The 27886-nt window shown below is 39.4% G+C and overlaps 1 protein-coding gene across 3 annotated transcripts in view; it reads left to right on the forward strand.

Moving 5' to 3' along the window:
• lrrtm4l1 (leucine rich repeat transmembrane neuronal 4 like 1) overlaps window positions 1–27886 on the forward strand; it is a 64325-nt gene that overhangs the window by 34504 nt on the left and 1935 nt on the right. The window lies entirely within an intron of this gene.

Raw genomic sequence — 27886 nt, forward strand, 5'->3', positions numbered from 1 at the left:
GATGACGGACAGTGTCATGGAGGATATCCTCCCAGATCTGTTCCAGGCAGTCACTGAGCTCCCGGACAGTCTGAGGTGCAAGCTGGTGGTGTCAGATGTGATGGAACAAATGTCCCAGAGGTGTTCTGCTGGAGCTTGGGGGCCTGACAATGGTTTAAATTCCTTCATCCTCCAGGGACTGCCTGCTTTCATGTCTGTAACATGTTCTCAGGGGGAACCCTGCTTATGACTTTTTTTGATCAGACATTCACACCAGTGGCTTGCTAAAAGTAACTTTGTAGTCCTCCATCAAAGTTAATGCTATACTTCCCTGATGGGTTGAGGACCTTCTATGGCCCTGTCCAGCTCTTCTACAGTAACTGCCTATCTCCTGGACTCTCCTGCATTATTAGTGGTGATCATTTTTGGATAAGAATGTGTAAAGTTAGTTTTATATTCTGGTTCATAATATAATGTACATTCAAGTTTTGTTAAATGTCACATTGAGGCTGTCATTTATTAACTGCTGAGTATGACACTGTCACTAGTAGTTGCATTTGGAGTGCTACTTGCACTTTTGCACCCTCTGGCAAGTGTCAAAGGCCACTTCAGTAGAAAAAAGGGGAAAGGAAAACAATATCTCCTGTAGCTGTTTGGCAGTTCGTCAGGATAAAATCTTATTATGTCAGACAGTCAAAAGTGATTTGGAACATGTGAACATGTTTTGCATAAAACAAAAAGAAAAAAACACAACAATGTCGTAATGAATTAACTAAGCTAAAATACCTGGTAGTAAAAGGAATAATAGCCAAATTCCTACTACATTTAGATGCATTTAAATTTCTGCGGCCTGCTCTTACTATTAGAGACTTTTTTTTTGTATTAAACAAATTTTGTCACGGTTGATTAAGGCTCTGAAGTGAGGAAAGTAATGATGGATAGATATGTTTGGCTTGTAAATAGTACATCTATTTTTGAAAAATAGAGATAAAAATTATATGTCATCAAATTATGTATACCAATAGGAAATGACACGTAGGCTTTTTGATCGAAAGAACCACTGTAGATTCAGAGGAGGAAACGTGTATGAGTAATGCTTTCCCCTCTTTCAACAAGTACCAAAAATATAACTGAATGAACCATTTAGGCAGAGCCTGCTCCCATGTAATTTTGTTTTCTGCACTATCATGTTCAAACGCAAATGCCTACACAATATGGGAGGTTTTTTTTTCCAGAGTAGAAGGCATACATGAGTGAGAAGAAATACAGCTTGTTCTCTGAAATAGTGAATGGAGATAAATTTGAAATTTCGGCCCCATTACACTAGTCAGTTCAACTGAATTGTAGGGGTGATGAAATCACAATGAGTTCTTACACTTAAAGTATATTTGCAATATATAATTCATATACTATATATATATATATATATAATATATAATTCATGCACCATAATATGGTGCATGAATCTCAGATCGGAAATCACACATTTCACAAGACATTGCAGTCAGTCTTGAATACTTGGCAGCAATGTTCCCAAATCTGTTTAATAAGTTTACTCTTTACACATTAAAAGTTTAGCTGTGGTTTAGTAGCTAACAAATTTCATTCAAATGAGATACAATTTTTTTTTTTTTTTTTTTTTTTTTTGTTCATTTCACAGGATCATGTCCACGTCCCATCCCCAGATATATACTAAATCCTTTAATCCAGGATCAGATAAGTACTACAATAGTTCAGTAGACCCATCATATGAATGTATGTCATTATATTTATCTTCTGATTATTGTATATTTTTCAGTAAAGTTAAAATTTGTTTCCTGGAGAAACTGATGCTTTAACCTGACACTAGACTGTGTCTCAAATCAACCTCAAACTATTTCCGTATATACTGAGGTAAAACACAGTTTAAGTCTCCCTTAATCTCAAACCTTACCTGGTCTCAAATCTTCATTTTATTTATACCAGTGCTTCCTAGAAATGGAACAGCTTCCCTATCTGCCTTAAAAGCATTGTGTGGTATATGGATATTAATAACTGATAGCCTGAGATGATTTAAAGTCATCTGACATAATCCTAAAATTAGCAAACTTTTTTTCTTTTTCCCTATAAAATTCCAAAGATGAACATATTAGAAATTGCTGCTTTACACACCCAAAAATTAGAAATGAACGTCTTTCCTTTCATATCATGTGAAGACTTCTGTCAGTCTCTTAAATGTTAGTGCATCAAAAACATTCACAAAAAGAAGGCTTGGCATAAAAATGGAATAAACCACCCCAACCAATCTGTACCACGTGATCACTTAGATCGTGATCACTTAGACTTAGTGATGGTTCTGTTATCTTTTAGGCATGTGTGACCGTTAATGGAACTGGCATGCTGGCATTTATTGATGTTTATACTGCGGACAGTATCAACACAATGAATTCAGGGTTCTAAGCCAAGAGTCAACATCAAAATTCAATGGACAATTTTCATCATTTACAAGACCATTAATTATAAACATGGGTTCATAGTAACCCAAGAGCTTGACAGTATCTGGCTGACCAGTCAAAGTAGGTCTTTGACTGGTCAGCCAATAATTAGATTACATTTACTTACCGAAGCATAAATCAAAGGCAAAGGGATCACACAACAAGCTGACTGTGACTACAGTGAAAGCATCGTTGAAGGTGTCTGCTGATGAAGGTCCACAATTTCACACCGCTGTAGAATCGAAAAGATTTTTCACAAATTTTTAAACATAGTTGTATATTGTGTATTTGTCCAATTACTTTTTAAAGCTCTAAACTTTGGGATTATGTGCTAAAAGGGCTCCCAAACAGTTCTTTCTATATTGAAAACTGCTCAAATTAAAGCAGAGACTTGACACTTGAATGTGCACTTCATTGTCTTATGTCAAAATTAATTTGCCAAAGCACAGAGCCTGAATAGTACTGACAAGTGTACAGTCTGGAGTATAGCGCTGGGTAAGCGGTACAGAAAACCCTCCAACCATGATAGAAATCAATTACTGTAAACACTGCACATGCAGTATATAAACCATAGCAGTTTGGTATTATGGATAAACAATGGGGTGTTTGAAAGGCTTAAATTGAGTTGACTTATTTCTTTTTTACCTCTTATAAAATGAAACTGTACCACTGCCTAAACACAATACAATTAATCATCTAAAAAGGTTTTTATCATGATCATTACATTATGAAAGAGTCCATTTTAATTTACATCTTTGCCTCTTACTGATGCCAAAACCTCCCTTGTGTAACCGTTGGCCAAACTACTGTCCAGATGAAATAATTGAATAATAAAAGTGTTTACAACATCTCTATCATACTTAATCATATTAAAATGTATTGTATTGCATCAGACAGTCCTGACTTGAATTTCATTTACTCAGTGACTACAGATCATGATTCCCTATTAAAATATTTATTAAGTCAGTTTGTGAAGGAAACACAGAAGCAAATTACAGTTTCTCACCTTCTCATCTTCAGATTTAGAAATAATCTGTAAGACTGAGCAAAGGCTCAGGAGACTTGCTGCAGGACAGTTTTGCACCATATTACATGAACTCACATATACTGTTGGTTCCCTTGTGTCACTTTGCTAATGAGTTATTCACGCTTATAAAATGTTGATTAATTGAACGGTCTCTGACTACATAATAAAACACGTGAACTCTGATTCAGGGTGACTTTCTCCCTATATTAGTTATTGTTTCATTTCATGATAATATTTCATAAAGTGAGTCACTGCAGTCTTATTCCCAATGTAAAATAAATAAATAAATAAATGAAGGTCTAAAATAGGAAAATGGAAAACTGACCTCCCGTTCGTGTCACTCTTGCAGAAATCAATAATCACGATTGTAACCATGTTACCAAGATATGACCTAGACAAATACAAGTAAGATGGCATTGGGGAAGGACGAATTAATTTTTAATCAAACAAATGCAGAAACTTGGTTGTAAAAGCTGAGTGTTATAGAGAAGAACTAAGGAAATGCCATTTCTGAGATGAGAGGATCTGCGGGGAGCCAACATGACCAAAGAAGAGCCCCTGCATTTCTAGCGGGGTCCCAGAAGACGTGTGGGGAAAAACGGGGAGATTTTGATTTAAACACTGTACCTCCCAGTGCACAGCCAAACTGTGTGATCTAATAACATTAATTCTATGAGAAAATGTGTCAACTGTCAGTTGAGATTTTGCTGTAGTGTTCCTAATGATTATATCCGTGTCTGGTTTCATTAAGCCATTGTAGGCACTGCCGAGGGCTTGGGGACCCATGTTTCTGGATCCACACTGCTGTACAAAAGTTTAAGATGTTCAGATTTTTACAATATGTAGCCTCATTTGGAAGGCATCTGATTTGCCTCAAGTGAATTTCGCAGTGTGGCTATGGTAGTAGGTTTAGAGTTTGTTGACTACTCTTAAGACTCCTGTATCATACAGTACAGCCTCAACAGAGACCTGGTCTCAACAATCTATTTGAACAGACAGAAGCAACAACAAGGCTTTTCTTCATAGATTAACTGGGAGATTAAACATTAACTCCAATTTAAGATTACCAAATTAACTATTATTAACCAAATTACCTATTAGCTCCACCAGTCTGAGAAGAGATATGGATTTTATGATGGCTGTAGATGCTTTTGCACAGAAATAAATGCTTGTTTGTGCAGCAAGACAGCCCACATTGTTACTGTGTGTTCATGACTGTTTAATAACTATTTGTCAGACTCTGTGTTTGACATGTTTTTAGACTTTTATTGTGGGAATCGGTGACAGCTGATAGAGCAGCAGACTGATGGCTTTGGTGGGAATATGTATCATGTTTTCTTAGAATTCGCTAGAGAGGGGGAAAAAAAGATTGCCTTTTAGCGATGCTGATTGTGCTTATTAAATCCTGCATTGATACATTCATTTGGAGTGAAACTCTACCAGTTTAACTGCACTCATCTCTGCTTAGGTTTTGGATTAATGCAGAACACCTGGCCGATATCCAGTATCTGGTACATTTTAACGAAAGAGGACTGAGTAGTTAGGTTGATGCTAACATTAAACTCAGGTAATTTCTCTACTTATAAAGCTAACATCCCTGATACAGATAATAGATGGTTTTCCTACCTCATCTTCAACTGATATCCTGTTAGACATCCTTGTGCTCATCCCTAGCCCCAAGGCTTTAAGCATTTTACTGAGGTAAAGATGGGTTTAGTACACAAAAAAAGAGTAGACCAAGGCAAAAAAGAATGAGACAGAACTGTGTCAAATATATGGGGAAGCTAAGACTAATAAACTGCTGGAACTGTAAGAATATATCCAATGATTGGACAGAGGTATGGGGGAAAATGCAGCTTAAATATACAGGGGAGACAGTTGCACACATGTGCAACGTGCTAGGGTGGAGTAGGCAGTGATGCAGGAAGGTGGCACAGGAGGGCAGTAAGTAGGGAGAGTTAGGAATCATGCCAAGCCTTCACATTATGACGTTATTTTTGTGCCACTATTCTGAGCACACGTAAAAAAAAAAAAAAAAAATGTGAGCGCACGTACAAAAAATTTGCAGGTGCAAGTCAAGTGTTGCATTTTGAGGAGAAATTTATTTCAAGCGAAGAAAAGCTAAATTTGAGTGAACAACATTCATTGCTGCATGCAAAAAAAAAAAAATGTATTTCAGTGTTTGCTATTATCCATACACACACACACACACACACACACACACACACACACACACACACACACACACACACACACACACACACACACACACACACACACACACACACACACACACACAAGCAGCCCCTCTCGCTCAGTTTTTGCATTTGCGCTTGCTCGCAATGTGTTGCTTGCGCTCTCAACATTTCTGCCCGTGCGCGCTCAAATCTTTCTGTACACCGTAGGGCTGCCACGATTACGTCGACTATCAAAATCGTCGACGACTGATTTAATAGTCGACGGGTCGTTTGAACCTTTGTAAGATCATAAAAGACGCAGGAATAAGTAGTAGGATTTAAGTGTAATAACGGACTGAAACAGAAGATGGCAGCACTGCATGTACAAGGATGCCAGCTGCCGTTAAACCCCGAAGAAGAAGAAGCTGTGTCCCAGAATTCATAGCGCAGCCCAGCTCAGTTTCCAACAATGGCGGCAGCTAGTTAGTTTTAATATTACTCTTATTATTCTTTCTGGGTCACAAAATAAACGTTTAACATATTTTCAAGTGAGAATGTAGCTGTGTAAACCTCAAATATCTGCTCAGTTTATCAAGACACCACATATTTTCAAAAGCGCTCCGACGTTTTCGGAGACATCTGTTACCCACTAGCTCGATAGCTAGCCGGTGAGAACACCGGACTCCCGGCAAATCGTTTTCAAACCCACCGCCGTCTTTCGCTACTCAGGTTAAATATATATAAGTCACTTAGATAACTTAAAAATGTTATTGTTTGGCTTTTTTTAGTATTTTATTTGTTCCTGAGTAAATCGGTTTGGCTGAGATTAAAGTTATAGTTTTTACACAGCTGAATAAACTTCAAGCAAACAACTGATCAGAATCTGAAAGGGTTTTATTGCCAAATGTTGAGCGGGTTTACAACATTAGGAAATTGCTGCGGTGCTTCGGTGCAAACATACTGTTATAAATTAAGCTTAAATAGACATGAAAATAAAAATGAGAATAAGAATTAAAAGTGCTAAGTAGATAGATAGATATATACATGAGTGCAGGTGGTGATCAGTGCCAAACATGGAATGGTGCAGTGACACAGCGTAGGGTCATGTGTTAGTGGCGGGGACAGTCATACGGTTATTGTTCATGTGTTCAACAGCAGAGGGGAAGAAACTGTTCTTATGGCGAGAGGTTCTGGTGCGAATGGACCGGAGCCTCCTGCCTGAGGGGAGCAGGTCAAACAGACTGTGTCCAGGGTGAGAAGGGTCAGCTGAGATCCGAGCTGCACGCCGCAATGTCCTGGAGGTGTACAGGTCCTGCAGAGATGGGAGTCTGCAGCCAATCACCTTCTCAGCAGAGCGCACAACACGCTGCAGTCTCTGTTTGTCCCTGATAGTGGCTCCAGCGTACCACACGGTGATGGAGGAGGTGAGGATGGACTCGATGATTGCAGTGTAGAATTGCATCATCGTCCGTGTTGGCAGGTTGAATTTCTTCAGCTGCCTCAGGAAGTACATCCTCTGCTGGGCTTTCTTAATGACGGAGGTGATGGTTGGCTCCCACTTCAGGTCCTGGGTGATGGTGGTACCCAGGAAGCGGAATGAGTCCACAGAGGTGATGGGGGTGTCAGTCAGGATGATGGGGGGGGAGTGGAGCTGTGTGCTTCCTGAAGTCCACAATAATCTCCACTGTCTTCTGGGCATTCAGCACCAGGTTGTTGTGGCTGCACCAGGACACCAAACGTTCAACCTCCCTCCTGTAGGCAGACTCATCCCCGTCCGAGATGAGCCCAATAATCAGAAGTGTGAGATGCTCGAGAATATACTCCGGTGTCCTGTTACAGTATATTTTAGATAGCAAGGAGTTTATTAAACTTCACCGAAACAATCTGCAAATTTCATTAAAATTTAATAAACTATCATCTTGTCTTTATTTTTAGTTAGCACATACCTTAAACACTTAAAGCTGTAAGCTAATGATAGTTATATAAGAGCAGATGCATGCTGGTGCAATAAGCTGTACGTTTTACGTCCAATGGATGCATGATCTGATTAGTCGACTAATCGCAAAAATAATCGGTGACTAGTCGACTATCAAAATAATTGTTTGTGGCAGCCCTAGTACACACCGTTATATTTGTGCCACAAAACCAGCCAATCACAGACTTGGATGCAAAAAAAATCGGACTTTTTTCGTCACCAATCAGCTCGAAATGACGAAATGCAGTATCCCAGAATCCATTTCGTCCAAAATTCAAACGAGGCAGTGGCGGAGGAACACAGAGTGGCAGCGTTTAAAATATCACTCTTTCTGGTTCACAAAATAAACTTTTTAAGATATTTTCATGCGAGAACGGTGCTGTGTAAACTTCAGGGTGAGGATGCCAGTGGGTAACAGGCATCTCCGAAAACATTAGAGCACTTATGGAAATATGTGATGTCTTGATAAATCGAGCAGATATTTGAAGTTTATTTGAAGTTTGGCTGGTTTTGTGGCACAAATATAACGGTGTACAGAAAGAGTTGAGCGCGCACGGGCAGAAATGTTGAGAGCGCGAGCAACACGTTGAGAGCGCGAGCAACACGTTGCGAGCAAGCGCAAATGCAAAAACTGAGCGAGAGGGGCTGCTAGTGTGTGTGTGTGTGTGTGTGTGTGTTCGCGTGCACGGATAATAGCAAACACTGAAATACATTTTTTGCACGCAGCAATGAATTTTGTTCACTCAAATTTAGCTTTTCTTCGCTCAAAATAAATTTCTCCTCAAAATGCAACACTTGCACCTGCAAACTTATTTTACGTGTGCTCAGAATAGTGGCACAAAAATAACACCATATCACATATCCAGATCATTTTACTTCTTACCCACATTTTAGTGTTTAATTTTAAAATGACTAAATTCATACACCTTACACATCTTCACTTGACAGCTCACAATTTCAAAGTGAAATTGAGACAAAACCTGAAATTTCTTGTTTACAAATTGTTTGAGATTAAATTGGTACTTGAAGACCCTTTGTCAACCTTTTCTGCCATCATTCTTTTTAAATAAGTCTCCATAGGCTTTTCACACCTGAAATCGTGCAGTTTATGACATTCTTCTGGACTGATATTGTCAAAGTGCTTGGAAACATCCAGGTCTCAAATGTTCCCTCTGGGTTTTAGTTGGGCCTCTTATGGACAAAACGAGACTTTTCTCAATTTAGTGGCCAAATTAAAATTAAACTGTCCGCTTTCACTGTGTCCCTATGGGTGAGATCCACACCCATAGTATCATGCTGCCACATGCTTCATCCAAATATTTCAGTTTCTGACTCAATGGTTTTCCTTATGCTCATACACAGCAAAATCTCCAGTGTTAAATTAACACTGGAGAGTGTCTATATGGGTCCACACCTCTGAGTGTTAAATACAACTCTGTTGAGTGTTAAATTAACACTTTTGACAGTGTTATATGTTTAAAAGTAACCTAGTCAGTTTTGAAGATTAACAATGGCTAACACTGAGCAGTGCTGATTTTCTAACACTGGAAAATAACTCAAAATGTTAGAAATATTCCAGTGTTAGAAAATCAGCACTGCTCAGTGTTAGCCATTGTTAATCTTCAAAACTGACTAGGTTACTTTTAAACATATAACACTGTCAAAAGTGTTAATTTAACACTCAGTGTTGTATTTAACACTCAGAGGTGTGGACCCATATAGACACTCTCCAGTGGTAATTTAACACTGGAGATTTTGCTGTGTAGATTTGTTTTAAATGCTCGCACTCATGATAAAGTATTTATTGATGGCAAGTTGTTGACATGGTCGTCCTTGTGTCAGGTTATTTTGTCTCTGCAGAGAATTTCTGAAACTCTATTAGCGTGAATGTGACAGCTCTTGGTTTTTACTCTGAAGTACGTCGTTTCTAGGTGCTCCTATGAATACTCAGCTTTTGAATTTATTTCAACCCTTCCCCTAATGTGTGTTTCACAAATTCATTGTGCCATTTTATTCATTTTTCTTGACACACATCCTTTTATACACACTTGTGTACTTTTCTAAAGAATTTAATTAGCCACAGTGGAACTTTTAATTTAGTTCTTGACACATCTCAAGGATAATTGAAGCAAAGACGATACACCTGACTATAATTTGGAGAGCCCTGGGGTTTGATTGTTGTAAATAAGAAATTGTACTTTTTGTAAGTGTGTTGATTATACATTACCAATATACAGATTATAGGTAATTTAACATACATTATTGTTTAGAAAAGTTTTAAAAATTGCTTATCACCATATAGTGTGATGTTTAAAAAAATGATTTGCGTGCTGCTTTAGCTCACGTGGTTGAGGAGATGACACATGCTGTGGTTTGATTCTGCTGACCATTTCCCTCTTGCTCGCTCCTTACAAATTAAAATAATAATAAAAAAAACATATGTACAAATGTATTATGTATATGTTGCAATTTCAAATCAAACAGTACAAATTCACTTTTCAAAGATGGAGGAAACATTCAAGTCAATAAACAATCCAGTGGGCTCAGTGAAGACAGCAGTTAATAAGGTTAAGAATACACAAAAGCTAAAACAAAAAAATCTCTAATGTTTAGTTTTTGTTTTTTAAATTCTTTTGTCACCATTTTGCAGTTGTTGCTACATAGTTGTTTGCCAGAAGTTGGCATATGTCACCGTTGTCATGTAGAGGATTCTTTGTAATCACATTAGTTTTGGTTCTGCACGATGAGGTGGAGTGGAGAGTAGTAGATCTTGTGGTAGGGTAGTTTTATGGTTCTGAACTAAGCAGTTTCAAGAGCATCCAGCTGTGCTTTCTATAACCAGCTCCAAGGTTTTGCTGAAATTTAGTAAGTAGTAGTTAGCTGTGTAACATAGTACCTTGCCACTCCCAAGTAGGCCATTTGATCAATGATTGTGAACCGATATGCTACTGCAGTATCATCAGCGCACATCAGTCCAGCAGAAACACATTGGATTTACCCTGGAATGAGACAAATGTATTTTTAAACTCTAAATCAGTAAATTTGAATTTATTTGAAAAGGGGTTCTATTTTATCACATGCCTCTATGATGAAATAAAAAGACAAGCAATTCTGTCATTAAGTTTTCAATTTGTTAGCATTTGCATTAGTGTTTGGCAGGTTTAACAGACAGCTGCAGGAGAAGTGTTGTTGAAACTGCTGAGGCTTTACATTCACAGATGAAGGACGAACGTTAACAAGTGTGACAAGGAGACAGAGAAAGTAACCATATGTGTTCTGACAACGGAAGGTAGAGAAAAGGGGAGTGAGGTGAGTCTGTGCATGCAATAGAGTGAAAGACCCTCTGAAAATCCTGTTGTCCGTGATGCAACACTGTTCTTTATTCTTCTAGTTTAAGTATATTCATGATTCAAAGCAGATAATCACTGAAGCTTTGTGTGATGAAACGTACTTCAAAATTAGTCAAATCTTGCAGTCTAACCTCGTCACACTTTCCTAGCTGGCCCTTTTGTGTTACCTAATGTGAGCAGCATTTTAAGGCACAGGAAATAATATTGGTGGTATCCAACATTTGGATATGAGACTCAAATGCTGAGATGTGAGAAGATTTTCTGTTTTAAGTCCTGCAGTGAAATAACACAAATAATGTATGACACTGTGGCCACGTCCTTCATTACACTAGCAGAACATTCCTTTTTGAGTATGATTGCTGAAATGATGCATGTAACCTAACAAGGTCAAAAATTATTACTTGCCTTATTTATTTATGTATTATTGTTTGAGATATGTGAAGTCAGATTTATTGCGTGCTACATAATATATACAGAGAAAGACCTGAAGGGAAAAAAACTGCTGCTTCTAATGCGGTCATCCATCACCTGCCTGAATCACAGCTATCATAAATCATAACATTCAAGCAGAGATAAACATGCATGTGCATACACTTAAATAAATATGCATACACATTGAGATATTTCATTAGGGGTGTGCTCACTTTGCTCCCAGCCACAAATCACTGAATCGGATGTGCTCAGGGAAATCGTTGAGCTCTACATATAGACCATGGATTAAATGCCTCCCTTAATTTGTACAAATAGAATATTGTTTGTTTGTTTTTTTTTCAACTTCACATGACATAAGAGCAGTTTACTTTTACTTCTGGTTGTACTGGCCTACTTCAAAGTGGATATCTTTACTGTGCAGTACTATGCAAAAATGTTGAGCCACACCTTGTTTCAGGAGAACCGTTCTCCTGACTTTCTAAAGGTCTTTCAAAGCTTTCCTTGGATATTGGCTGTTTGTTTGTTTTTTTGTTTTTTTGTTTGGTTGTTTGTTTGTTTTTTACCCTTTCTGCGTCCCATCCTTGTGCTTGACCATTTTCAGAGGCATGTTTTTCTTTGTTTGTTAAGCCACTAAACGCTGACTTATGGATCATTCAGACATACTGTAAGCAAGGTTACCTAACTCAACAGATGAACCAATGTTGTGTCTACGAATGACAGAAAACTTGGCAAAGAATAGTTTTTATATTTTATCTTTAGATATTTTGATACTGGCAGTTTGTCACAAAAACACACCATTGGTTCCCATTTCTTGAGCTGAAATTTTGAAAAATGCCTATGATAACAAAGTTCTACAGGCATAAAATTGTATTTCTACCCCAACAAGGTTGATTCCCAAAAATCTAGTAGTAAAAAATTTGTCCTATCATGCCATGGTGCTGTGGGAGTCCCGTGGACAAGTGGAGGATAAAAGAAGCGGTGGCAGGCTTAAACTATTTACAGCAGATGATCAGTATCTGTAAGTCACGTCCTTAAGGAATAGAAAAAGTGCAATAAAGAACTGACATCAGTTGCATCTGTTGGCCCATCTACAGTTTGCTGAAGCCTAATCAGAAATGGTATCATGGCAGCTGTCAAGAAGTCATTCTTAAGGAATGAATTTTCTGTCCAGAAGAACTGGACTAACAGTCAATGGCAACAACTCCTATGGAGTCATGAATCCAAATTTTACATTTATACATTTCAAGTCACTGTAAACATGTATGGATGAGGTGTACAACAGTGAATGTCGGCAGCCTTGTGTTAACAAAATAAAATAAATATTGTATGCGCTGTATTTCCAGTGGTATTGTGAATCTTGTCACAATACCACTGTTCTGCGTTCTTGAAGACAGAACGCAGAACAATACGATCAGATTTTGACCCACAATACAGTGCCATCTGGAAAGCATCTGACTGGCAGAAGCTTCATTTCTCAGCTTGCAAACATATTGCCAATACAATATAGCATACCTGAATAGAAAAATAAATATAGAATGGAATGCGATCAGGCATGAATTTCTTTCCTGGATCTCGACATTATTGAAGCAGTGTGGAATCATCTAGACACAGAATGGAACAAAAGGCAGACAGTTTCTTTGAATATTGTCCAAGAACTACTTGGTGCTTAAAGAAATTACAAGGTTATTTCAAAATATGTACTTCAAAGTTGCTGTTTGTTTGTTCTTTTACATTTGTACAAACTCTGTTTTTGCTTTATATACAGTATGTGTAGTTGCCCAGATCCCAATATTTCTATGTAGCACTGTGAGCAACAAGTCACATTTGACAGACCTTGCTAAAAACTAAATTAGAGGTCCTTAATGGATGAATTTCAAGTCATTGGTGGAGAGTCTATTATTATACCTTATACCTTTTATTTCTACTGAACACTTATATAAAGAGAGCATCCTAATTACTTGTCTAAGGAGCTTGGAAAGAAAAGCTTCAAGCTTAAGTTGCTTGAAGACGTTTCAACTCTCATCCAAGAAGCTTCTTCAGTTATAGGGTCAAATGGTGGAGAGTCCCAGATTTAAGCTCTGTGGGACTAACCCACCCTATCATGTGATTTCCTGAGGTCAGAAATCACATTATTGGGTGGGGCTAGGTTTCACAATGAGTTCACCCGAAACCTTGGCTGATTGTGACCTACACCCATTTTCACACCTTGGCTCATGTCATTAGGTAGAAGATCATTAGGGGGTCCATTGTCCCTCTCTGTGGGTTACTCCCACAGAGCTTAAATCTGGGACTCTCCACCATTTGACCCTAGAACTGAAGAAGCTTCTCGGATGAGAGGTGGAACGTCTTCAAGCAACTTAAAGAAGTCCAGACGCTTTTCTTTACAAGCTCCTTAGACTACGCTTACTTGGATGACTGAGAACCTTCACAGACACCCTAATTACTTCAAACCATCTACAGATATCTTTGTTCACAGTGGCTTTTATATTGTCATGTTCATGCAGAATAAGTGTTGCAAATTATTAACCAAGAAATACGATTGGTTCCTAAAGAATAAGAGGATTGAGTATTTGTTTTTGTTCCAGAAAGAAAGTCAGACTGAGGGCTTTTTGTAAGTATTCATGCTGTAGAGATCAAGCGCTTATACAGTGGGGCAAAAAAGTATTTAGTCAGCCACCGATTGTGCAAGTTCCCCCACCTAAAATGATGACAGAGGTCAGTAATTTGCACCAGAGGTACACTTCAACTGTGAGAGACAGAATGTGGAAAAAAAAAAAATCCATGAATTCACATGGTAGGATTTGTAAAGAATTTATTCGTAAATCAGGGTGGAAAATAAGTATTTGGTCAATAACAAAAATACAACTCAATACTTTGTAACATAACCTTTGTTGGCAATAACAGAGGTCAAACGTTTACTATAGGTCTTTACCAGGTTTGCACACACAGTAGCTGGTATTTTGGCCCATTCCTCCATGCAGATCTTCTCGAGAGCAGTGATGTTTTGGGGCTGTCGCCGAGCAACACGGACTTTCAACTCCCGCCACAGATTTTCTATGGGGTTGAGGTCTGGAGACTGGCTAGGCCACTCCATGACTTTCAAATGCTTCTTACGGAGCCACTCCTTTGTTGCCCGGGCGGTGTGTTTTGGATCATTGTCATGTTGGAAGACCCAGCCTCGTTTCATCTTCAAAGTTCTCACTGATGGAAGGAGGTTTTGGCTCAAAATCTCACGATACATGGCCCCATTCATTCTGTCCTTAACACGGATCAGTCGTCCTGTCCCCTTGGCAGAAAAACAGCCCCATAGCATGATGTTTCCACCCCCATGCTTCACAGTAGGTATGGTGTTCTTGGGATGCAACTCAGTATTCTTCTTCCTCCAAACACGACGAGTTGAGTTTATACCAAAAAGTTCTACTTTGGTTTCATCTGACCACATGACATTCTCCCAATCCTCTGCTGTATCATCCATGTGCTCTCTGGCAAACTTCAGACGGGCCTGGACAGATTGTGGGACAGATTGGCCTGGACAGCCCCAGATTGTGGGAGATTATCAGTGGTCTTGTATGTCTTCCATTTTCTGATGATTGCTCCCACAGTTGATTTTTTCACACCAAGCTGCTTGCCTATTGTAGATTCACTCTTCCCAGTCTGGTGCAGGTCTACAATACTTTTCCTGGTGTCCTTCGAAAGCTCTTTGGTCTTGGCCATGGCGGAGTTTGGAGTCTGACTGTTTGAGGCTGTGGACAGGTGTCTTTTATACAGATGATGAGTTCAAACAGGTGCCATTCATACAGGTAACGAGTGGGGGACAGAAAAGCTTCTTACAGAAGACGTTACAGGTCTGTGAGAGCCAGAGATTTTCCTTGTTTGAGGTGACCAAATACTTATTTTCCACCCTAATTTACGAATAAATTCTTTACAAATCCTACCATGTGGATTCATGGATTTTTTTTTCACATTCTGTCTCTCACAGTTGAAGTGTACCTCTGGTGCAAATTACTGACCTCTGTCATCATTTTAAGTGGGGGAACTTGCACAATCGGTGGATGACTAAATATTTTTTTGCCCCACTGTATGGGCATTAGCTCCCCAGAAAGAGCTCCCCTGTTTAATTGTTATTGTGTTTTGTTCTTTGTTTTTCTTTGAGTAAAAATATGCCTGGTTGTGGTGCTTTAATTTTCCTGCCTTGTTGATGGTTAGAGGTATTCCATTCATGTACATGAACACACAAGAGTGGCTATTTTCATACATAAACGTATAACTTAAAATTAAACTATATCCTTTGTCTCATTAACTTTATATTTCACAATTGGCACATTCTGTGAAGTTCATATTGTCTGCCTGCCTTTGAGGGACTTTGAGGGAACGTGCAACTTCACACAAACAGGGCGGAGAATTAGAACAGGGTAATTGGTGCTCTGAGCGGAGCAAGAAGCTTGTGATCCTTTTGAGTGTGGCAGGCATATGTCTGTGTTACTTCCAGCTGTCCTAACTGAGAGCAAACTAATTACATCATGTTTGCACAATGCTAATTAGTATCCTAATTAAAAACATAACTGCTTTAGCGGGGGGTGGATGAAAGTAGGTTCAGCTCTGGACATGTAACCTGTGTTCTTGAAAAGACCAGGACTTAGTCTTAAAAGTGCTCATTTGTTCACTGGTATGCCTATGTAGCATAAGAGAAACATTTATAATTATGAAGCTTTTAATGATGGTGTTTTTTTTAGTAGGTTTTTTCTATGTAATTATATACAAGCAGAGAAAGAGTTGTGTGAGTTTGCCACGCTGTTTTCAGAGTTTCATTAAAATTACTTGTACTTTTCTTTGTTTTTCAGTAAAAATACATGGATTTAAATTCTTTTTCTCGCATACTTCATCCACACACAAACACTATTTATTTATTTATTTATTTATTTATTTATTTACTCATTTATAAGTAACTCAGTACAGTTTATTTATAGAATATTTTTCACAGACATAAAGTGCCTTACAATAAAATAAGCAAATGTTAGGAGTAACCACAATAAAATATGAAAGCTAATAGAATTACACTTTAGTAGGAATACAAAACCATATTTAAAAAAAACAAAAAGGATTTAAAAAAGAAGGCCTGGTTAAAGTTTTGAACGAGTCCACAGAGTCGAATGTATCTCTGCAAAAGTTGATTCTGTTCATCTGGACGTAGCGTTTTGTGGGAGAAACGTTTCGTCACTCATCCAAGTGACTTCTTCAGTCTCAGCTGACTGCAGGTTTCCCCAATCTTATAAACAGACATTTGCATAATGACTGAAACCAGCCCACTGAAAGAACAATGGGCTGGGAGGTCAGTTCCTTAATGTTAATTATGCAAATTCTCATGACCATTGATCAACAACCATTGACCGGTGTAGATGTACATAGACTGCAGAGTCCTGGCCTGATGAGGTAGCTTTTCTGTGTTGTGCCATCCGCTTCGCCAAAGGTTGTTTGGTTTTCCCGATGTATAAATCCTGGCAATCCTCCTGGCACAACACAGAAGAGCTACCTCATCAGGCCAGGACTCTGCAGTCTATTTACACCTACAGGCCAGTGGACACTCTTCCAATGATGAGGATGTACACATCTTGGACAGGGAGGAACGTTGGTTTGAGTGCGGAGTCAAGGAGGCCATTTACGTGAAAAGGGAAAGACCATCTCTGAATCAAGGAGGGGGCCTAATGGTACATCTTTTGCCATCTTACAATGCTGTGATTGCAGCCATTCCCCAACTCTCTGTGAATGGTACTCACGGCCATTGATCAGTGGGTTTTGGTCAGTGGTTGTTAATCAATGGTCACACACCATGGTGTCAATGGTGTGTTTAATAAGAAGTAGGTTAGGGTTAGGATTAGATAAATAGTCTGGAGCTAGTCGATTTAATGCTCTGTATGAAAGTATGATCCATCCATTTTCTTCCGCTTATCCGGGGCCGGATCACGGGGGCAGCAGCCCAAGCAGAGAAGCCCAGAGCTCCCTCTCCCCAGCCACCTCCTCCAGCTTATCCGGGGGAACACCAAGGCGTTCCCAGGCCAGCTGAGAGATATGATCTCTCCAGCGTGTCCTGAGTCTGCCCTGGGGCCTCCTCCTGGTGGGACATGCCCGGAAAACCTCGCCCAGGGGGCATCCTTGTCAGATGCCCAAACCACCTCAACTGGTTCCTTTCGATGTGGAGGAGCAGCTGCTCTACTCTGAGGCCCTCCCGAATGGCCGAACTTCTCACCCTATCTCTAAGGGAGGGGCCAGCCACCCTTTGGAGGAAACCTATTTCCGCCGCCTGTATTCACGATCTCGTTCTTTTGGTCACTACCCACAGCTCGTGACCATAGGTGAGGGTAGGGACGTAGATTGACCGGTAAATTGAGAGCTTTGCTTTTACACTCAGCTCTCTTTTCACCACAACAGACCGGTACAGCGGCCGCATCACTGCAGCCGCTGCGCCAATCCATCTGTCGATCTCCGGCTCCCTTCTCCCATCACTCGTGAACAAGACCCCGAGATACTTAAACTCCTCCACTTGGGGCAGGGTCTCGTCCCTGACCCGGAGTGAACACTCCACCCTTTTCTGGCTGAGAACCATGGCCTCAGATTTGGAGGTGCTGATTCTCATTCCCACCACTGAAAGTATGAGAATTTTAAAATTAATTCTCAAAATACCTGGAAGCCAATATAGAAAGTATAAAATTAGGGTAATGTCAACTTGTTTGCTAGATTATGTAATGAGCGTGGCTGTAACATTTTGTATCGCTTAGAGGTGGGAAAGAGATGATTTATCTAATATGGTAAATAGGATATTACAGTAATCTAGATGCAATGACACAAATGCATGAACAATTTCCTCCAATTCAGGGGAACAGACTATAGCTCCCAAATGAGTGTCCCCTAAGTGAGAGAAAGAGAGGAATGTGATCAAATATTTCACTGAGATTGCGAACACTGGAGTTCGCAGATGAACAAAAGGAAGCAATCACTGCACTCATTCTTAAAAGCTTTTCAGGAGGAGCCATAATCATGACCTCAGTCTTATTGGAATTTAAAACAAGGTCATTGTTGGAGAGCCAGTCAGTTATCTGGGATAAAAAGAGAACTAGGTTGGACAGCATATCCAGCTGGTGAGGCTTAAGACATATGCAGCTAAATGTCTTTTGCATAAAAATGATAAGAAATGCCAAAAAAAAAAAAAGATTGAGATGCTGGCTAAAGCAAGGATCTAAAAAGAGAATAATAACTGGTCTCGGATTGAGCCTTGCAGAACCCCAAAGGTCAGAGAAGAGTTAAAGGAAAACTTCCTTACCCTAACAGAAAAAGCCCTTTAAGACAAATAGGACAATATTGTCAACTGCATCAAATTCTATATAATTATAGACTGTAAATAAAAAAGCCTGATTGGACGGGCTTTGACTAATAGAAGCACAGTGCAGTCTGTCAGCATACAGTGGGGCAAAAAAGTATTTAGTCAGCCACCGATTGTGCAAGTTCCCCCACTTAAAATGATGACAGAGGTCAGTAATTTGCACCAGAGGTACACTTCAACTGTGAGAGACAGAATGTGAAAAAAAAAAATCCATGAATTCACATGGTAGGATTTGTAAAGAATTTATTCGTGGAAAATAAGTATTTGGTCACCTCAAACAAGGAAAATCTCTGGCTCTCACAGACCTGTAACGTCTTCTGTAAGAAGCTTTTCTGTCCCCCACTCGTTACCTGTATGAATGGCACCTGTTTGAACTCATCATCTGTATAAAAGACACCTGTCCACAGCCTCAAACAGTCAGACTCCAAACTCCGCCATGGCCAAGACCAAAGAGCTTTCGAAGGACACCAGGAAAAGTATTGTAGACCTGCACCAGACTGGGAAGAGTGAATCTACAATAGGCAAGCAGCTTGGTGTGAAAAAATCAACTGTGGGAGCAATCATCAGAAAATGGAAGACATACAAGACCACTGATAATCTCCCACAATCTGGGGCTCCACGCAAGATCTCATCCCGTGGGGTCACAATGATCATGAGAACAGTGAGCAAAGATCCCAGAACCACACGGGGGGACCTGGTGAATGACCTGCAGAGAGCTGGGACCAAAGTAACAAAGGTCACCATCAGTAACACACTACAACGGCAGGGAATCAAATCCCGCAGTGCCAGACGTGTTCCGCTGCTGAAGCCAGTGCATGTCCAGGCCCGTCTGAAGTTTGCCAGAGAGCACATGGATGATACAGCAGAGGATTGGGAGAATGTCATGTGGTCAGATGAAACCAAAGTAGAACTTTTTGGTATAAACTCAACTCGTCGTGTTTGGAGGAAGAAGAATACTGAGTTGCATCCCAAGAACACCATACCTACTGTGAAGCATGGGGGTGGAAACATCATGCTATGGGGCTGTTTTTCTGCCAAGGGGACAGGACGACTGATCCGTGTTAAGGACAGAATGAATGGGGCCATGTATCGTGAGATTTTGAGCCAAAACCTCCTTCCATCAGTGAGAACTTTGAAGATGAAACGAGGCTGGGTCTTCCAACATGACAATGATCCAAAACACACCGCCCGGGCAACAAAGGAGTGGCTCCGTAAGAAGCATTTGAAAGTCATGGAGTGGCCTAGCCAGTCTCCAGACCTCAACCCCATAGAAAATCTGTGGCGGGAGTTGAAAGTCCGTGTTGCTCGGCGACAGCCCCAAAACATCACTGCTCTCGAGAAGATCTGCATGGAGGAATGGGCCAAAATAGCAGCTACTGTGTGTGCAAACCTGGTAAAGACCTATAGTAAACGTTTGACCTCTGTTATTGCCAACAAAGGTTATGTTACAAAGTATTGAGTTGTATTTTTGTTATTGACCAAATACTTATTTTCCACCCTGATTTACGAATAAATTCTTTACAAATCCTACCATGTGGATTCATGGATTTTTTTTTTTTTTCACATTCTGTCTCTCACAGTTGAAGTGTACCTCTGGTGCAAATTACTGACCTCTGTCATCATTTTAGGTGGGGGAACTTGCACAATCAGTGGCTGACTAAATACTTTTTTGCCCCACTGTATATTCTAAATTTGATTGCATAAATGAATATTTTTAAAATATTAGACATTCCATTGTGAAAAAGAACAATCAGTTGTGTAAAAAAAAACAAAAAAAAAACAAAAAAAAAAAAAACAGGCAGCAGCGGCTGTGTGTCTTCTGAGCGACACTGCAAAGCTGGATTTCCAACCAGAAAGGTTGTTAGAGACAGGGCTGTGGGGAGGTTAACTGAGCACTATCCTGTTCTGATTTTGACACACAGAATGCGCTGTGTGTCAAAATCAGAACAGCTGTGGTTTGGGCAGCTGCCTAGGTGCAGCTCTGGCTGCTTCAGACCTCAGATGCACGAGAAGAGAACGAGGGTGAGAAAAAGATGGAATGAATAAGCCCACCTTAATTAGGGTACATGAGTGAATAGAATAGATTTTGTCTGGGGGTTTTTTGTTTTGTTTTGTTTTTGGCTCTTTCAGGTCATTTTAATACACTTTTTATACATTTTTATACATTTTTATTTTTATACCACAGCCAAATTCTGTGGTAAACAATCAAGGCATGATTTAAATGCAGAACTTTAGGATCAATTAAAGTGCTTTAACAAAAGTACTGTGTTAACTGTTTAGGAATTATTTCCATTTATGTACATAGTCCCACATTCTCAGATTATCCAATTATACAAACCAACCTAATTTGAAATATATAGGTTTTTGTCTGGGGTTCCCCCCCCCCTCCCCCCACTTGGAATAACCTTAAATTCTCTGGACTTCATACATGAGAGCATCTATCAATTGCAGATTTTGACAGTGACTTTGCCAAAGGATTCTGTGATCATTCACTTTAGTTTTCTTTAATGATCTTCCAGGCCTTTGGGTATTAACCAGCTGGCAAGTTCATTCCATTTTTTCCCTTCTTTGCACCAGATTGTTTTTCTACTCCTACAGTTTTTATATCTCTTTGTCTTTTGGTCTAAAGATGTCCTCCTTCGCTTGTATTTCATCACTATACAGCTCTTCACAGAGAGTTCCAGTGAACAGCTACCAAATACAAATTGGCAGCTTCTGATTCCAAATGCCTGGAATCAACTCGGGATCATTTATCCGCTTAATTTGTCCCAAGATAATAGGTGGCAATATAAGTGGTTGTGAAGCTGCTTGTCATTCAATTGTATGACTATGTTTGAGTGGACTTTAATTCCAAAACATTTAATAGAATACTTTTGTGAAATAGAAACTGACATCTGCCCACCACAGAGCATATATAGAGAGAATATAAATAGCATATTACAGAGGACTGATATTTTCAAAGAAATGCATTTTAAGTCACATTTTCTTTTGTTGATTATCTGGAATTTTTTTCAGAATTAACTTTAACTTTAATGGAAACCCATCCTCTTTTCATCCTGCACCCATATGATTTTGCAACTATGATTCTAACACAAATCAAATAGCCAAATAATGAAGTCATTTGGCAGCACTTTGTTTACAGAGCATGGTTTCAGATAATATTCTGCAAGAATGAGTAACAAAAACACCAGCAACCATACAGCCAATATACACAACACAAATCACTCTCACAGCACTCACAGCCAGTACATTCCCTCACAACATAAAGTGTCAATTATAAATCCTAACTAGTGATCAAGAATATAGGTTTTACAGGTGTGTGTGTGTGTGCGCGTGTGCGTGTGCGCAAGATATGATATAGGAATTCTGAAATCGGCAGTCACAAACCCACAGAGATGGGGGTTATGCAGTGGGTCGGTGTGAAAGTTAAGAGAGAGAGGATTTTGGAACTAGACTGGAAACTTTGGATTCGCTAGGTCTCTAAAATGAAATTATTGTACTGGCTTTCTTCTGACACTGAGGTCCAAATGCTGAAAAAACCAATCGCATGTCAGTGAACAGAGACTAAAGACAGAAGCAAGCCTAATATGAAAGCACTTCACAGCGTGTAGAAAGCTTGCTCAAAGGTTGGATTAAAACACCTGTCAGTCCATGATGAAAATCATAAAACAATCCTTGGAAACTCATATTGCCTTCAAAAAACTTGATTAAAGGTTTGAATACTATTAAAACTGTAGGCCTAGTAGTTGTCAAATTATGATTTTAGAACTAGATTAGATGTATTTGTAGCCTAAAAAAACTACAAAAATGTTCTGCGGTTTATTATAGCATCCCCTTTGTGCTGTTTTTGAAGTATTTTCAGTCTGTTAAATTAGTGTCAAGATTTTAGCATTGCATTCTATCTGAATCTAATATTCATCCACACGTATTTTAGACTGTTAAAATTATATACTGAAATTAAATATAACTGATCATTCAAAACCAGCAGGCTCAAATATAATTAACCTTTATTTTCAAATCTTACAATGTCAGATGAAATGAAACATGACTTTCACCATGGATTTGATTTTTGTGCCAAGATCAGAAAGTACAAAACACAAAAATAAATACATAGAGATAAATAAGAACTGTTTATCAAACGTTGAATAAATACATCTGTACACACTTTAACAACTTGGTCATTTTTGGAACAACTAATTTCCCACTGCTAATCAAATACAGAAGGCCATAGAAACTCTTAACCACTAATGCAATTTAGGCATACAGTGGGGCTGGCGCCTAGCCCAGTTGTCATTGGTTGAGAAGCAGGGTATGCTGTGGACAGGTTGCTAGTCCATCACAGGGCTAATACATAGAGACAACCACATTCACACCTATGACCAATTAAGAATCAACTCTTAACCTTGTATACACATCTTTAGACTGCGGTTGGAAATCAGAATATCCAGAGAGAACCCATCCAGGCTTAGGGGAAACATACAAACTCTACACCAGAAAGCCCCAGCCAGCAGATTGAAACCCAGAAACCTTCTTGCTATCTTGAATTTATTCATAGCTGTGTAGAGTAGTGCAATACTTATTTTACTCAAAAAAGAAAGCTTACAAGCAAAGGGCTCACATTTATGGGCCCTGGTTGTATGCATACTTTTTCAAGAAATTATTAAGTCATACTTACATTGACTATGGAATACTCTTGTACAAGCAGGCTTCATCTGAAAATTAATTTCACTGTTATCGAGAGTGACAGTAAAAGATTAGAGTAGAGTAGAGTACTGGGGATACTTCTCAACAATATCAGCCACAACTGTTTAGTACATGAGTTGGAATGTGGGACTTGATTCACTATGAATAAATCATGAGCCTTCATACAGTACTACTTTTGGGGACATGCTTTGTGTTTCAAAGTAAGGGCCTGCACTTTTATAGCGCTTTACTTAGTCACTATGGACCCCAAAGCGCTTTACACTACATTCAGTCATCCACCCACCCATTCACCCACCTATCCACCCACCCATTCACACACTGGTGATGGCAAGCTACATTGTAGCCACAGCCGCCCTGGGGCGCACTGACAGAGGCGAGGCTGCCGGACACAGGCGCCACCGGGCCCTCTGACCACCACCAGTAGGCAACGGGTGAAGTGTCTTGCCCAAGGACACAACGACCGAGACTGTCAAACCTGCAACTTTCCGAGTACAAGACGAACTGTCAACTCTTGAGCCACAATCGCCCTAAGTAATGCCACTACAGCAGACGGCCCTAGATTTCTGTGCCAGGCCTATTCACAATGTTACTCCTTGAGAGGCTGAACCCTACACATCACTTCTGTCCCCAGTAAATCTGTATAGGGGGACTGATGAGGTTGGTGCTACAAAAGCCAAGCCATCTCTGTCTGTGTATTCAGGGGGAACTGTCCATTTTGAAACCACCAGGATCAACGCCAGCTTCTTATGTCTTCTTTTCTGAACAACTAGCAGGACTGCACAAGCATCCAAGAGGGTGGATGGTTATGGGTTGGCAAGAGATCTAAAATGACAAAGTAGACGTGTCATTTGGATAAAAAAAAAAAAAAAAAAAAAAAAGAAATCTTCCTCAAATTTTTGGATTCTCTTTTGGACTATCTTATCGCCTACTGGCTTTACTGTGGACATTAAGTTTGTCAGTTCAGATGCCTGGAAAGGGCTGCAATGTGGGGGAGATTTTGTGTGTGTGTGTGTGTGTGTGTGTGTGTGTGTGTGTGTGTGGCACAGTGAAATAGGTTCTCTGTGATTTTCAGTTGTAAGTAAACAGCAGCTACACTTCTACCACATATTGCAATTTTTCAGTGGTGGGAGGCAGGGACCCCTGAATATAGAATTTATTGAGCTTTTTCCCACCTGTTTTAAACTCCGGGAAAGCTACTAGAAAAAAGAAAGCACACCAGCGTATGTGTTGCTTCATTGAATATACCAGTAGTTCCTGCAGAGGTTTTAACAAGCAGGTGAAGAAGTCAAATGCCCTTGCAAATACATTTTGCTATGGTTTTTAAAAAAAAAAAAAAAAAAAAAAGGTCAGCATTGCTCTCCAGTTGTCCTGCTAAACAATGGTGGGAAAGCAACAGGAGAGAAAAAATGTCATTTTTCTACAATAAGAAAATACTTAACTGCTTAAGTGAAGTCCGTTTTTCTGATGACTGGTGACAAAACTTCTTCATTGCTGTGTAACGGCAACCTTCACTGTTTTTTTTGTTTGTTTGTTTGTTTTTTGTTTTTTTGAGGGGGGGGGATAGGACAACCTTCACTGTTGCTGTGAAGGACGTTAATGATCTTTTCTTTTTTCACCAGTAGAAGTGATTTGAATGATGGAGTCTGGAAACAAAGATATTCTTAGACATCCAGCATGTGAGGATATAAAACGTATAGCTTTAGAAGCCACTGACCATTTAATGGCTGTTTGCACTGGAAGTGTTTGAAGAGGTATAAGCTTAAGTGTTTATTACAATAGCACTCATTTGCCCAAGCAATTCAAGAAAATCATCTTGAAGGACCATAATGAGTTTTGCAATAGCTCAGCTCAGATGTCAGTAGCCGTGAAGGAAAGTCTGCACTGTGCTAAAAAGAGGATATTTTGCATAATTGCAGTGCACAAATGCAAGACAACAACATAAAGCTCATTAATTAACATGTGGAAATTGTGGGCTTTTATCATCAGTCCTCACTTCTGCCATCACTCAGCAAGTTATGTGAAGAATAGCTCTTGAATACAGATTAAAATTACAGCCATTCTGACCACATTCTGTAATGTTCCAAGTTGTTTCTGGAATGCAAAGTACAGACTGTGCAAACTGTAATCAGGACCACTACAGTTCTGCATCAATTTATATTTGGTTGTGATGTGTTGTTAGGGGACCTCTTTGCCCATCAATGCACAGAGCAGGAGAGCAGCAGCAAAAGCAATAACAGCCCCGGGTGCAGAACAGAGAAGGCATCTGCAACAACAGACTTTGGATAGAGTTACTGTAAGTGTCAAAGTGGCTTGTAGCCACAGCAGCAACTATAGGCACACTAAAGCAACTTAAAAATGATATGTGCCAATTGGATGCATGGGAGGATATCAACTGAGTGCATTTGTGAATCTACCAGGATTGCAGGCACATCTGTTATATGCATATTTATGAAGATCTATTCAAGACCTTTCCATATATCTTGCTGACTGATGGCTGAAATTCAGTGCTTGTTTATGCATATATAATTGTATTTTTTTATAAATCTGTATAAAGTAACTTGTACACCGTGCCAGGATTTGATTATGTTTTACAAGATGAACAAATGACACTCATATTCTGCATACTGTTTGCAATGTGATAAATTAAGTCTGCAATACTGATTAACGGCAGAAATTACTGAGTGGATGATCTGATGGCACAGTACCTGATAGGATTATTTCCTTCCATTTAGGCGTGTGTCTGCAGAGAGTTGTGCACTTTGTCTCTGTGTTGCTACACATGTGTTCAGAGATGCACAGTCTGAGGTTTTGCTGCAAGTTGTTTCTGTTTTTGTGCTGTGTTGAAATTGTCTAAGGTATGACAATTTGTGCAGCTGTCTCCACTTCTTTCACATCCACCTGAGAGGTAGATAAAGAGTGGAGTGAAGACTTGTCAGCCTGTTTGATAACGTTTAAATCAAAGTTCTGCTCGGGGCATACTCGTCTGAGCCCTTTGTTACAGAGATCTGCTTCACACTGACAACAATCTCAGCTTGAGCAGCAAAAAGTTGAGCTGGAATAATTTTGAGCAGATTCAGAAAGCTTTAGAAATTGCTTAGCCTGTCAAAACTCTGAGCATTTTTTTTTCTTATTAATGCAATGTGGATTTACCTGTAGCCAAGTCACAAATAGGCTCTTTTAAAGGTTAAGTTGTAAAGGGTCTGAGAAAAAAAAATGCTCAGAGGCAAAATTGGATAAGGAGGTTGAGTGTGCCTTTGCCTTTTTTTTCCCGTGTGGAGATCAGTTCATAGCAGGTTAGAGTAAAATGTCAAACAAAATTCTTACTTATTTGCAGCATCTCAACAAGGTTGACTTGACCTGTGGGAAAGCACTGACATTTAAACTGTTCCAAATTATTCACCTGTGATGATTTCTAATTTACTTTTTCTAGTGTATCCAATGTGCTGTGTGATAGAAATGAGCCTTTTATTATCCCTGTATTTAGGTGTGACCATGCACTTATCCCCCAGGGTGCACTCTGCACAGGTCACCAGGTCTATCAGAGAATTAACATGGATAGAAAGACAACTGCTGAGAGCATGACCAAAAAGTTGACTCTGTTCATCTGGACTTTTTCAGTGGACGAAACGCTTCGCCACTCATCCAAGTGACGTCTTCACTCTCAGCTGACTGCAAGTTTCTCCAGCCTTATAAACAGTACATTTACATAATGACTAAAACTAGCACGACTAACGAACAATGGCAATGTTCGTCGATGAACCTTATAATAAGGTTCGTCCATAAAACATTTCTCCCACTGAAAACACTATGTCCAGAGGATCAGGAATTAACCTTTTGTGATTTTCTTACCTGGATGATTGAGCATGCATCAAGATACTCAGAGCATGGTGGTGTAGTGGTTAGCACTGTTGCCCCACAATAAGATAGTCCTGCGTTTTAATCATGTCTGGGGTCTTTCCGTGTGGCATTTACATCTTCTCTCCAGCTACTTCCTCCCACAGTCCAAACACACAGATGAGGGATGGATGGATATGTATAATGCAAAAGTTACTCTATATATTTTTTTCAGGAACACGTTGTTCTAAAAACAAGAGTCTGGAAAATAACGGGGGAAAATGCTCCTCTTTCAATAACCATAATAATTCATTAAAATTGTTATAATAATTAATCCAGTTGTATGTTAATCATCAAAGAGTAGTAAACAGTTACCGACTAAAGTGAAAAATTTAATATTTTAATTTCAGCTTTAATTAACATTTTCAAAAAGAATACTTGTGTGCTGAGCTGCCTTTTAATCTTTGTGAGACATTTGGGAAGTCACTCCACCTCAGCCTTCCAAGTTATCTAAGCTTATGGGATTTCATCATCTGCTTAATTGCTTACCCTAATTTGC

This window comes from Mchenga conophoros, linkage group LG7 (genome assembly GCF_057382185.1).
Source record: "Mchenga conophoros isolate Kocher_MC1m ecotype Shallow Benthic linkage group LG7, M_conophoros_male_GT1.1, whole genome shotgun sequence".
NCBI lineage: Eukaryota > Metazoa > Chordata > Actinopteri > Cichliformes > Cichlidae > Mchenga > Mchenga conophoros.